At 34.6% G+C, this 14,597-nt stretch overlaps 1 long non-coding RNA gene across 1 annotated transcript; it reads right to left on the bottom strand.

Moving 5' to 3' along the window:
• Positions 1–1,229: 1,229 nt before the first annotated feature.
• On the bottom strand, positions 1,230–14,591 carry LOC138149191 (uncharacterized). Its single transcript, XR_011165255.1, has 2 exons — positions 13,854–14,591; positions 1,230–1,522 (listed from the first exon to the last, which is right to left on the bottom strand). It is a non-coding gene; the product is annotated as an uncharacterized lncRNA (long non-coding RNA).
• Positions 14,592–14,597: the final 6 nt, after the last annotated feature.

Genomic DNA, 14,597 nt, shown 5'->3' with positions numbered 1-14,597 from the left:
ATAACAAGGAAAGACTTACCAGATTGTATACATTTGGGGTGGGGGTAAGAGAGGAATACATACATATGTGTTTGTGACTCAAAAATGAATTTTGACACAAAGTAAAAAGCATCATCAAAACTTGTCAACTCTCAGCTAGGAATTAAGCTTCACGATTGACTTTTTAAAAAATATCTGACAGTATATGTTTTAAATTATTATTTTTTTCCCAACTGATCTACATTAACTAAAAATTATCACAGTAGCCTATATTACTGGGGCAATCTTATTTTTTTTCTGAGTTTCCAAAAGCCTTTATGATAACTGGCTTCCAAACTATGTCTATTGTCATAATGAGAAGCAAACATAAATGAATTTCTTGAACTTTTCTAACCTCTCCATGAAATACTTTAGCTAAAGGACTTAATCAATTCTATTTTAATCTAAGGACAACCCATAAGTTTCTTGGAGGATAATTTCAATTGGTGTTTCTACTAGATCAGAAACAGAAAAGGGAAATTATTTTGGTTCTCAACCACAGATATCATAGACAAATTTACCCATTTCCCTTTTACAGGAAATGGAAAATATGAACTATTATTAGTCTTGATTTTTTAATTACTTCAAAAATCATCAAGTAAAGATATTTTAGGTTATGCAAATAAAATATAAAATGATATTGTTGACTAGTGATTCCTTTATGTGAAATCAAGTATAAACATGTTATCTATTCTAATATTCAGAGAGCCAGTATTCTGTCCCAATTTTAAGTGTGTATATTTCTGTGTGTGTGTTTGTGTGTCTGTGTGTTGAAATAACAATGAATTTCCTTAATGAGTTTGGCTACTAATAGCTTTTGGTCAAAAGCAATACTCTTCTGACCTTCAGACTCTTCACTGAATTCAAAGGGAGCAAAGTTGCTATTTTGTGATAAAAATTTAAATGTCTTGCTTGTACTTTCATCCAGAATGAAGAACATCCCACTTCATCATAGACAGAATCAAGAGGTAGTGAACTTTTTATCTTACAAAATTTTAGAATATTCTAAAGCATTTGTAATATTGGTTATTTGAGACTTCAATACCCTGTTTTAAATAACATGGAAAATATATTGTTTTCTGAAAATGTTCAGGGCAAATGTTACCAACTTGTTTAAAGAAAAACCACAGTATGTTCCATGGGGAATATCTAATCTTAAGAAAAGATATGTCTGATTGAAAAATATTTCTGTGGATTTCTAAGTCAAATGATTTTTTTTGGTTGTATCTATTCAAGTTTATTCATTTATTCATAGTTATTCACACAAAAAACAATTTTTTTTGAGGTATAGTTGAAAGGCATTTTGGGGCCTAGTGAATAGAGAGATGCTCTTAAACTCAGGATGGAATGAGTTAATATTTTTCCTCTACCTGTTAGAATGTAACATACACTGGCTTAGTGCTTCTTGGAAAGCCAGTTAACCTCTCAGTGGCCCCAGGCAGTTCTTTAAAACTAAAATTCACAGTGGAGATTCTGATCTTCAGAGTTTTCTCACTGGAAACACCTACACCAAGGAAAGCACAGGACTAATTTTTACAAAGTTTATAATGGTTCCAAGGTCATTTATAATCAAAGACATGTATGTCGCACTGCTAACAAGCTTGACTTTGTTATTTAATATAATGGTAGATATGTACAATGCAGAGAATATTTATGCCAAATATTGACATTAGTTTTTTTTAAAGGGTTCTAAAACAATTATATACTTGACACTATTTTCATTGGTATTTCATGTTTCATGAAACTATTTCTGCATATTCTGAACATTTGATATTTTCAAATGGGCTTCTTAAAATATTAATAGCAAAGGTTATGAATTAGGGTTATATATTCTCATTTTCTGAACATTGGTCTTATTTTTTTGCATCAAACTCTTATTATAGCTTAATTATGGTAAAGGGATTACAAGGCCATATATTTAAGCAACATGATATATTAAGTGTAAGTGAAAATTAGGGCTAATGGCCAGTAGTTACGAACAGGTACACTGTTCATAGATATTATATGAGATTAAAAAAAAAAAGTTTGATATAAAATTTTAAAGTTTAAAAATCACTTTACATACATTATCTGGCATAGTTTCTAGTCCAATCGAGTTATCTTTGTGGGCATGTATTTTTTCACTTTGTCTCTAAATCCCCAATTGCAAAACACAATGCCTTAATTATTTTTGCTAAATTGCTAAAATAATCTTTTGAATCCAAATTTCCTAGAGATGAAGTTGCTACAGGTATTATAATTAGTGACAATTATGTTTCCCAGAATTATCATATAAGCCAATAGATGTATTGTGTAGACAATTGTCATAGGATCATAGTTTTAAATCTAGAAAGCATTTTGGGTTACATCTACTACTAAAGATGTTTCCCCCCCCCCCCAAATGAGTAAACTATAGCTCAAAGTAGTTAAATTGCCAGTTTAAGGTCACACAGTTGTGCATAGCTTGGATTTGAAGCTGAGCTTTCTGAGTTCAAACTAATGTTTTTTCCAGTATATTACATCATAATAGTATTTAATTGGCCATAGAAAATGGAGGAATTGTTTCTCAGATATACAGAGAACTGAGTCATGTTTATAAGGATACATGTCATTTTCCAACTGATAAATGGTCAAAGGACAAGAACAGGCAATTTTTAGAGGAAGAAAGAAAAGACATCTATAAGCATATGAAAAAATGCTCTAAATCACTATTGATTAGAAAAATGCAAATCAAAACATCTCTGATATACCACATGTCACGGGTCAGAATGGTTAACATGACAAAGCAGGAAAATGATAAATGCTGGAGAGGATGAGGAAAAATTGGAACACTAATGCATTGTTGGTGGAGTTGTAGACTGATCCAGCCATTCTGGAGAACAATTTAGATCTCTGTCCAAAGGGCTATATATAAAACAAAGTGTATACCTCTTGACTCAGCAATACCACTTCTAGGGTTATATCGCAAAGAGATCATACAAGTAGAAGGAGAACCCATATGTACAAAAATATTTGTAGCAGTTCTTTTTGTGATGGAAAAGAATTAAAAATTAAGAGGATGTACATCAATTGAGGAATGACTATACAAGTTGTGATTATGAATGTAATGGAATACTATTGTACTACACGAAATCAGTAGCAGATGAACTTCAAAATATCCTGGAGAGACTTAAATATACTGATGCTGAGTGAGGAGATGTTGCAGCAAGCACCCCAGCATACCCAGGGTGGCTGCCAACACAGTTTCTTAGATGTGCTTTTCTAAAGGAAAGCAACTCAAAATGGGTTAATAATCTTGCTTTAAGCAATTAATCATATATCGTTTACCTAATTCAGGGGATGTAAAGCCAAGCAAAGGCAACTTCCCAAGGTTCAAAATACTAGTTCAAAAAATCTCCATTTTATTCAGTGACAAATTAAAAACAGAGAGAATCAAAATATAGCATAATTAAAAATACAGCATTTTCCAAGTGTGATTTAATCAAGTACTACCCCGCCCTTGGACATTACATTCATTTAATCAATCACAAAATCCCTCTTCTAAATACTACTCCACTCCTAGGCTCTACATTCATTCAGTCCATCACAAAAATCCCTCTTCTCAAATGGAGATTAGTTTCCAATCATAAGTAAAGTACATTCATTTGTTCAATCACAGAGCACAAAAAGGTCAAAAGTTCCCCACCCCTGGATCACAATTGAATCTACCCCAGAGTTACAACAAGCTTAAGCACAGCATTTAATACCCAAATGGAGGTCTTTTTTCATCTTGACAGGAGGCAAGTTCTCAGCAATCTTTGTTCCTGGAGAGACAAAGTTTAGCAAGGCCACAAGCTACATTGCCAGTGTCTTCATTAATTCATTCTCTATCTGCAGAACAATCCTAGGTCCCCTGAAAACATTAGCAAAACCCTTTTATAGGATTTCTGTAAACATACAACAAGAAAATCCTTCTTCAGGGCTTCTGAACCAACAGCAAGGTTCCAAGGCCTCTGCAATAACAGCACTGTCCTTCACCAGTGGACAGAATTCACTCTCTGTCTGCAGAACAGCCTCGGGAGCTCTGAACCAACAGCAAGGTTCCAAAACCTCTGCAACAACAGCAATGTCTTTCACCAGTGGACGAATCCGGCAAAACAACATCAAAACAGACAGACAAAATACCACCAAAACAACCATGTCTTCTCAGTCCTTGGCAGCTCTGGGTGGCAGATCTCAAAAGTCCTGGGCAATTCAAAGTGGCCCTCAGCAATCTTCTCAGTCTCTCTCTGCCTCCAAGGTGCTGCTTCCAAAAAGTTCTTCTGCCTCTCTCTTTTCTTGTGTCTCTCTAAATTTAAGTCACCATCCCCTCCCAGTTCAGCCCTCTCTTTTTTGAGGTCAACAAGTCCATCCCACAAGTGGGATTCACAAGCTCTGGATTTTAACACAATCAAACCAAAAACCAAGCCAATACAGGAGGATCTTTAAATTCAATTACTATTACAGTGGAAAAGGTTCAGCACCCCAAACTTCAGAGTATACAGAAGTTACAAGACAGAAAAACATTTCACCAGACAGGCTTCTAAACTGTCTAACCATTACATACATCCACACCTAATCAACAGTTACCAGAGAGGAAAGCATCAACATCTGGGTTTTCAAAGCCAGGGGGCTCTCAATGGCTGCTCAGAGTCTCATCTGGTCAAATCACACAACACTTCTCAAAGTGAGACCCAAAACAAATTCCCACATCAGGGATTATATAGCCTTCTCCTGGCTCAGAGAATGTAACAACCCTCTTGGCCCACTTCAAAATCACAAAGCACCAAGGTGTGGCCATTCCTGAAAAACAAGCCTCCCATCACAGGCTCCAGGTGCACTTAACCTAAGGGAAAGGAAGATCTTAAAAATTTACATTTCTGTAACAGGAAAGCAAAACCAGGAGAACTTTGTACACAATTACAGACACATTGTATCTGTGATGACTAACTTTATAGACAGGGCTCCTCTCAGCAATGCAAAGTTATAAGACAACTCCAAAAGACGCATGATGGAAAAGGATATCCATATCCAGAGAAAGAACTACAGAGTCTTAATGCAGATTAAAGCAAACTACTTTCTCTCTCCCTTTTGTGTTTTGGTTTGTTTCATTCCTTTTTTCTTGTTGTTTACTCCATTGGTTATAATTCTTCTTTACAACTTGACTAATGTTTAATGTGAAGGTATTTGTAGAACCTATATCAGATTACATGCTGCCATGGCGGGGCGGGGGAAAGGGTAAGAGAGGAAGAGGGAGAAAATTTGGAAGTCAAGGGATCGTGGAACTGAACATTGTAAACTCAAATAATAATTTTTTATTTTACTTTTTTTTTGGAGGGAGGAAAGCAGGGTGATTGTGGTTAGGTGACTTGCCCAAGTTCATATGGCTAGTAACTGTTAAGTGTCTGAGGCAGGATTTGAACTCAAGACCTCCTGACTCCAGAAGCAGTGCTCTATTCACTGCATCACTTAGCTGCCCCAATAAATGTTTTAAAAAAATTATAAAAACAAAAACAAAAGAAAGAAAGAAAGGAAATGGAGGAGTGCAAATTAAGGTGTAGTAAAGAAATATTATTTGACCGACATTTTTCCCAATGAATCATTGGACTTCAGATGTGTCACTGAATTCTTGAACACAATAGCAACTGAAAAAAAAGTTTTGATATGTCTTTATAAACTAAAGATGACTTTAAGTATGGACTTGGTAAGAAATATTCCTGTTGCAAAGTTCATGGATGTTTACCATCTGGTAATCCTCGGGCTCACAATTTTGAATTTTTTGGAGGGGAGGGGGGAGAAGGAGCAACCCTCCAAGAACATTTACTGAGGAATAAAAGTGTTTGTAATCTATATTGGTGAATTTGTTCCTACATAGACAAAATAACATATCTTTGAAATTATCAAAGTAAGTAGATTGACCTTAAGTCCCTTGAAACTCACCTTAGAGAACTAGGAAAGATTGGTAAAATTGATTCCTGTTATTGAGTATTATTGATCAAAGAACTTAAGGCTACCTCTCCTATGTTGGATGCAATAAACTTCTCTAACCCTCCATTGCCTTCACCAAAGTCACTTTGCCAAATGATTTGTTTTTTGGAAGTGTCTGAAACCTTGGACAAGAAACAATTCTTTTACCATGAGCCAGGTCTTTTGAGCATAAGATGATGACCAAGCCAGATTGGATGATTAGAAGACTAGGAACTTATTTGTTTCCCCAAAGCAATGGGAGAAATTAGATAAAATAGAATTATTAATGGTTTGGAGGGCTAGAGTGTTTCTGGGCCAAATTTCACAGATGGGATAAAATGATCAATTAGTTGTGAGCATAAGATGGTATTAAACTAAGGAACAGGTTAATAATGGGTTATGTGGGGGCTGAAGGAGTGACAATACTGTTAAGTGGGGTTTCCTTTGAGAGGGATCAATGGCAAGATTTCAATTCATTTTAATTAAAAAGGCATTTATTAAGAGCCTAAAAGGTGCCGGCAAGTATGCTAAGAACTTGTAAATGAAGAAGTTTGTTTTATATCATATTAATTTCACTCAAAGTTAATTGTAGAAAAGTCTACAATACTTTTTCACTCAGAGTTAATTGTAGAAAAGTCTACAATATTTTTTCACTCAGAGTTAATTGTAGAAAAGTCTACAATATTTTGAAAGATTTTCAAAAATTAATTTTCATTTTGCTTCTGGTACTCAGGAAAACAAAAATAAAAGACTTGGTTGAAGGCTACAACTGAAAGGTCATCAGATTTAATTAGAATGGTTGTAAATTTCTGACAGGACCACTGGGAAAAAACTTATGTCCCACAGTAACTCTTTAATTCAATCATTGGTCATCAACATGTTGTCCATCCCTGAGACTCTTTTTAGGTGTCTATAAAATCAAAAGTATTTTCTGAATAATATTAAAATTCACTTTCCCGATTATATTTTTGGTGTAAGGCTAGATTTTCTTTATATACTTCAACCAAAGCAGTATAAAAACAGATTAAACAAAGAAACAGGTATGAGAAACCAGTTGTCTTCTATTAAACCAGACATTTGGAACTTGAATTCTAATCTAGTCTTCTACCATTTGTAACAGCATGACCATTGGCAAGTCACTTAACCTCTAGTTTCCTAAGTTTCCTCAAATATAAAATAAGGATATTAATAGTACCTATAAGAAAAGGTTTGGAGGAGGATAACAGGTGATTCTACTTGTAAAATGAACTTAGCAAAGTACCTAGTACACAATAAGAGCTATATAAATTCTTATTTCCTTCCCCTTCCCAATGATTAAAGAAATTTGAAAATATTTAAAACAGTGCCAGTTTTCTCACTATTTTAATTGAAAAAATATGACTATTTTTCTATCTATCCATCTATCTATGTATCCATACACACATGTAAACATGTGATTGATTTATTATTCTAAAATAATGAACAAATTACTATTTTACAATTTTATCAGTGTTAATTTCTAATATGATATTATTGATAGATATAATCCACATAAACAATAGCTTTTGGGTGTCCTCAATAATTTTTAAAATTTATCTTAGTCCCGAGCCCATACAGTTTAAGAATTGCTGCTACAGAGATTGAAAATTTGTGAGTAGAAATGTTATATTACACTTTCAAGACCCTCTTGGTGGTAATCATGAACTTAAACAGCTTTCTCTGTGCTTTCTAAATGAGAGACGAGAAATGAAGAACACTAACCAATAAGAAATAACATTTAAATACACAGACTTGGTGAAGGAGGGGTATAGTTCAGTTTGTTAAAATCTATTCTAGAGTAAAACCTGTAGAAAATTGTTTGATAAGATGGAAATTTAACACAATTTGTAAGTATAATCCTATATAGGGAAAAAAATGGATTTTTAACAGAAGTTACAAATTCTAAGCAATCATTCTGAGAAAACTAGTAGAATGAGTCTTTGACAAGGTTTCAAGTGACAGTGTTTAACCCCCTTACTGCAAGTCTTCAAATAAAAGCTAAATGACCACTCATAAGGTAAAAGAGGGAGGATGATGCTTGTTTAGTTACATGTTGGAGTAATTATCCTGATACTCCTTCCAACTCAAATATTACGTAATTTTGTAAAGGACAGGGTTTGTAGTCTGTTTACAATATGATAAAGGCCACAGGAAAAGACACTTTTGTTTACTAGAGCTTCAGTTGTATACCTGGGGATAGAGAGCAGACTTTACACGACAAATTAAGCCAAAGTCCAGTGAATATCCTGAGACACTGAAAGACTTTGTGCCTAGGAGCTGGAGAGGGGCACAAATGTAGCTATTCATAAGAAAGAAGAAATGTTACTTGAGAATTTTTCAATACTGTGGGGGCAACTAAGCAGGCAAATAACTGCTTGTGACATGTATTCCTACGGAAAGGTTCAGGAGTTGCAGGAAAAAGTAATAGTGAGAGCAAGGGCCAGGTATTATTGAATAAGTGGGGAGTCTATCCATTTCATTGTGTTGCCTCTGCAAAGAATAGGGTGATAGAGAAGGTAGGGATGGGGAAAATGTGCAGGGACTAGCATGCCAACTTCATTCTAATTATGTTTCATTGCCTGTGTGTATTTGGTGGTGAGGAAATGTTATTTAACAGTACGTCACAATGAATTATCTTGCTAATAAACCCATTCACACTATATACTATGATAAGGATCAAACATTGTTGAACCTGTAACATCAGATATGATTTTGTTCTACCTATCCTAATAGTATCAGCTGAATATGTTGCCATATCTCATCAGTAGAGCAGGATGATCCCTGCTGGTGGTTAGCACTGGAAGACGCAATTCTAACTAAACAATGACACAAATGTAGCCCAAAGCCAATAGACATGCTTAAAAATTATAAGAACAAGAACAATAATAATGATAAAAATCATGGATGTTTTAAGCAGAGAACTGAGGAGGGACAGTAATAGGGGGAGAAAAAATTTCATTAACCATGAACTATTTTTCACAGGATTCTGAGTATGCAGTTCTTCTGATGGACTATGGTCGAAAATGAGTAGACAACAGATATGATGTTCAGGACCATAGTTCTACAGCTCCATTGGCCATTTTTCCCAATCCTTCATATTACAACTGAAGAAACTGAGAATCTGGGAATTTAAAGAACTTACCCAAGATCACAGAGGCAGGAAATAAACCCAGGCCTTTTAACTTTAGTGTCAATGTTCTTTATATTATACCATACAGACATTTGAGGGCAGGGTGAGTCACCATTTAGACTATTGTCAGCAGAGCTACCCATGTAAGAAACACAACCTTTTTCTTTGGCCACAACCCCTAAAAAAATGGCCCGGAGGTCCCTTTTCCCTTTGACACTTGAGGCCTGTGACAGCTCAATCGATCAGCCAAGGCAAACTCTGGTGAAAGCAGCCATCCAGGGGGACTATGGTATCAACTTCAGGGGCTCCGTTAGACAGTTCGTATTCCACTTTGTAAAGCATCAAGGGCCAAAGTGTGATTGATTTTTATTCTTATTTCTTTTGCAGATGATACAATTGCTAAGCAAGAGCCAATAGAATTTTCATTCCCTCTGCTGTCCCCAGCTGAATTATTAATCTTTCTGTCAAGTCTAATTCCTGACCCTCAATTTAATTCCATTTCAGCAGCTGATCCCTCTATTAGCCTCACTGCACTCGAATTCTGTTGCTCCCTTGGCTGCAGCCTGCTGAGAGACTGCTTTTTGAGAGTACTTAGTAGGAAAGCTCTGAGCTGTATTGACTCAGATTTTAATTTCAAATAGTGTTCCTAATGATCAGCTGCTTTAAAACGAGTACATTGGAGAGACTTCCCTGATGGACCAGGAGGTCCAAGTCAAATTCCGTGTATATCTAGGGGATGTCAAATATAAGAAAATGCATTTTTTTTCCTTCACATACCATTGAAAGGTTCATGGAGAAATAACTTGGTTTTGAATAGGAAAGGTTTTTGAGGAGTTGTGAGAGGGAATAGGCTGGTACAAAAAGCGGGGAGGGGAATCATACAGATTAGATCCATTTCTAATTACCTCAAAGAATTATTTTCCCATGCAAAGTGCTAAATATAAAAGAAATAAAGTCTTGAATTAAATGATGGGATGAGAATACTAGATACAGCAATGATTAGAGAAGTACTGAATCTGTAGCTAAGGATCGATATAACTGAATGGAATGGCATGAGTTTTCCTGTATCTTTGTCTGTCTCAGGTTAGAACACACACAATTGATAACAGGGCTATCAATTGAATTGCATCAATCACCTAAATGACTATAACTCTTATTACTCCATTGTCAACAGCTGCAACAGAATGGTAAAAGGCATAGAACATCAGACAATGGCAGTGGGGGAGAAGTTTCCTTCAGTGCTTCTGAATGGATAAATCAACATTAAACATTGTTTGATCCTCTGAGAAGTGAAACTACAATTCATAAAATTATGGAATGAGAATTTGGAAAGAATAATCAAGAGATCATTTTCTCCAACCCCTAATTCAGTATAGGAATCCCTTCTGCAATCATTACAGTCACTAAGCCTTTGCTGCAATACCTATAGTGACAGGGAATTCATTATCTGTGACGGTATCTCACTTCATTTTTAGAAAATTCCACTTACTAGAAAATTTTCCTTTATAATGAAATTAAATATTATTTTCAGCCACTGATGTGACTTCTGCTTTCTGGAATAATACTTGTATTCTACTGTGAGGGTTAAAGTGACTTTAACACAGTAGGAAAAAATCCCACACTAATGTTCCTTATCAAAATAAGCCCCCAAAGGGCCTGACCACAACATTCAATAATTTTATTTGATACCATCCTATAATATTGTTTCTGTCCAGTGTTCCCAGGCTTCTGAAATGGGTATTCATGGTCACCTCTGCTTGGATCGGCTCTCAGTACCACCTTTCACTTTCCTTCTACTCAAGTATAGTATTCCTCTTTTGCTTTCCTCTTAACGATGAAGGATCCCCCAAAATGATCCCCAAAGTTAATGGTACCGTTCTTATTTTTTCCCTTCTATTCTCTCTTTCAAGGTCAAACATTCAAAATCCCTTTCATTATTCCTCACATGACAGTGTTTTCTATACTTACTTCCTATCCTATAATACTTATCTGTCTTTATCTTCTCTAAAATCATTCCAGAGTATTCAATTCAATTCAATGAAAAGTATTTGTTATGTTTATGTGCTTTGTTGGATAAAGGAAAAAAAGATAGTTATGACATTGAACCCAAAATTTAAAAAAAATCACAAAATGTTATAGCTAGAAGGAACCCCTGTGGTCAGTGAGTCCAACCAATAAACAACAAAAAGCACTCCTACTATAGCATACAGGGCAAGTTCTCATCCAGCTTCTACTTGAAATTTTCAATGAAGGGCAAAATACCACCTCTGCCCATTCATTTAGACTGAACTCATTCTTACAATCTAAATTGTCCCCTTTACTACTCCCTGGTTCTACTATTTGGGCCCCATACAGAAGAAATCTAATTTCTCCTCTACAATCTTCCAAACACATGAAAAAATACAATGTATTCCTACAGAGCATTCTGCAGGCTAAACACTAAGTTCCTTCAACTGAACCTCTTATGACGGGAAATTAAGGTCTTTTAATATTTTTGTTATCCTTTTCTAAATATTTCTTGTCTTCCTTGAGGCTTTCTTGAAATAAAGGACCTATACCTGAATGCAATCCAAGGAAGATTTGACAAAGAAAAGTTTTAAACTAGAACATCATACTGCCGATGCTTATTGGGCATCCTACCCTTTGGAATTCCACTAAAAGCCCCAAATCATTTTTTAAGACAACTTCTATATAGCTATGGTTTCCTTAGGTTACACTTGTGAGGTTAGATAATTGCACTTAAATACAAGATTTTACATTTAATCTTGTGGGGGGAGGGTATAGTCAGCCCAATTATTTGATTCGACTTGTTTTTAAATCCATATTCCATCATCCATTTTCTAACTCTTGCTCCCAATTTTGTATCCAATCAATATCTGATGAAAGTGTAATGTTTGGCATTTTCCCAAGTTGATGAGAAGAATGATAAACATTGAGATACTCTTTAAGGAAACTCAGTACTTCATTGATACTGAGCCATTCACCATTTCTTTTGCATTTAAAAATCCAAGTCTTATTTTTATATTTAACTTTTATTTCATCTCAATTATATATAAATATTTTAAATTATATGTAACAACCAATTTTAGAATTCATTTAAATTATTTTTGATTTTTAAATTTTCTCCCCCTCTTCCTCCTTATGTATTTCATTGAGAAGGTGGGAAATTTGAAATAGGTTTTACATGTGTAGCCATGCAAAACATTTTTCCATATTGTTCAGATTGTGAAAGAAAATGTAAATTAAAAAAAACATGAAAAAATAAAATAAAAATAATATACTTCTATTTGCATTGTTTCATCAGTTCTTCCCTGAAAGTAAATACCATTTTTCATTATAAATCCTTCAGATTTGTTCTGGATTTTTGTATTGCTAAGAATAACTAAGTTGTTCACAGTTGATCATAATACAATATTGCTGTTACTATATATGATGTTCTCCTGATTCTGCTAACTTCACATTGGATTGATCGAAATAATTTTCAGATTTTTTAAAATATTTTAATCCCCCTCCCAATTACCTGTTAAAAATAACCTTTTTTTCGAATTTTGAACTCTAAATTATCACCTTCCTTTTGTACCGCTCTCCCCCCATTGAGAAGACAAGCAATTTAACATAGGATATACATGCAAAACACGTTTCCATGTAAGTCAGACTGTGAAAGAACAACAAATAAGAAAAATAAAGTAAAGAAAAAATCATGTTTCAATCTGTGTTCAGGCTCCACCAGTTCTTTCTCTGGATATGGACAACCCCTTTCATCACAAATCCTTCACAAATATCTTGGATCATTGTATAGCTGAAAATAACTAAATTATTCAAAGTTGATCCTAATATAATATTGCTATATTTTCCTGGTTCTGCTCATTTTGTTTATGTAAATCTTTCTAGGTTTTTCTGAAAGCATCCTGCTTATCTTTTCTTATAGTATAATAGCCTTCCATCACAATTATACAACAGAACTTGTTCAGCCATTCCCCAATTGATGAATATCTCCTCAATTTCCAATTCTTTATCAACACAAAAAGAACTGCTACCAATCACATAGGTCCTTTTCCTATTTTATTTTCTTTCCTTTTTAGAATATAGAATTATTAATGGCATTGTTGGGTTAGAGGCAATTCAGTTTTATAATCCTTCGGGCATAAATCCAAATTGGGCATACTATCCAAATGATAAAAACAGTTCACAACTCCACCAAAGGTACATTAGTGTCTCAATTTTTCCACATCCCTTCCAACATTTTTCATTTTTCTTTTCTGTCATATTAACCAATTTGATAGGTATGAGGTGGTGTCTTAGACCTGTTTTAATCTGCATTTTTCTCATCTATAGTAATTTAGAGCTTTTTTTTTTTTGTTATTTGACCATGGATAGCTTTGATTTCTTCTTCCTCTGAAAAGTGCTTGTTATATCCTTTGATAATTTATCAGTTGGGGAATTTCTCTTATTTTTGTATTTTTGACAGAGTTCTCTATTTTTATTTTTTTAAATACAGACTTTATTAGAGAAATTTTCTGTTATATTTTTTTGCAGTTAAAATTCCTAACTGTGTATTTTGCTCCATCGTGCCCCCCCCACTTTCACCCTGTCCATCCTCAAAATTGTTTTGCTTCTGACAACTGCCTCCATAAATTCTCCTGAGAATAATCCTAGCTTTTCCATACAATGTATTTGATGTCAGTGCAATACATGCTATCCTTAATAAAGCTCTCCAGCATACCTTTAGAAATCCATTGTGAAAAAACAGGGGAACTGTTGTCCTTTGACTAAAGTTCCAGGAAGTTGAAATCTCAAAAATCCTTGTTCCAGCTTGGGGGAATCACTTCCTTAGGGAAAAATAATAAAAGAAGTACACATGAGACATTTGGGAAGGGTAGCCTAGGAATGATTTTTATCAAAAAAGAGCAGAAAATAATATGCAGTGGAAAAAGAAGTAAGAAGTGTGAGGCTATCAGAGCTACAAAGGTGAACAGAGATAGTAAGGAAAACTGGGGACTTTGGTCAGAATGGAGAAATGGATAGATAGAGCCTGCACAATGGTCCTATAATGTCCTTAAATCCAAGAGTCTGACAGAATCCTGATGACTCTCAATCTGAGCTGAGCAATTCCTGTGTAACTTCTTGAGGCAGAAGGCATTCAATTTTAAAGCTTTTACTATCAAGATTAGTAAATTAGTTAATTTTTCTTCTGATATACTGGGAGGATTAGTAAGGAATAAGGGTGAACTGAATTATTAGTTCTGTTGGATGTTGTGAGGGTCTGTTTATTGGGAAGAGGTGACAAAGACTCTTGTTTTATTTCCTCATGTTATTTAATTTGTTTATCTTATCTATTTTGTTTTTATTGATGATTCTTGTATGACATAGAATGTTGTATTGATGAGCAGCTAGGTGGCACAGTGAATAGAGCACCTGTCCTGGTGTATTAGTATGTAATTTGAAATTCGGATTCGCTCCTATAAAT

The sequence above is a fragment of the Petaurus breviceps genome, unplaced genomic scaffold (assembly GCF_028583685.1).
Source record: "Petaurus breviceps papuanus isolate PSGF00001 unplaced genomic scaffold, PetGlider_PUasm1.0 90845, whole genome shotgun sequence".
Lineage (NCBI taxonomy): Eukaryota > Metazoa > Chordata > Mammalia > Diprotodontia > Petauridae > Petaurus > Petaurus breviceps.
This window is presented reverse-complemented; position numbering and strand designations above follow the sequence as displayed.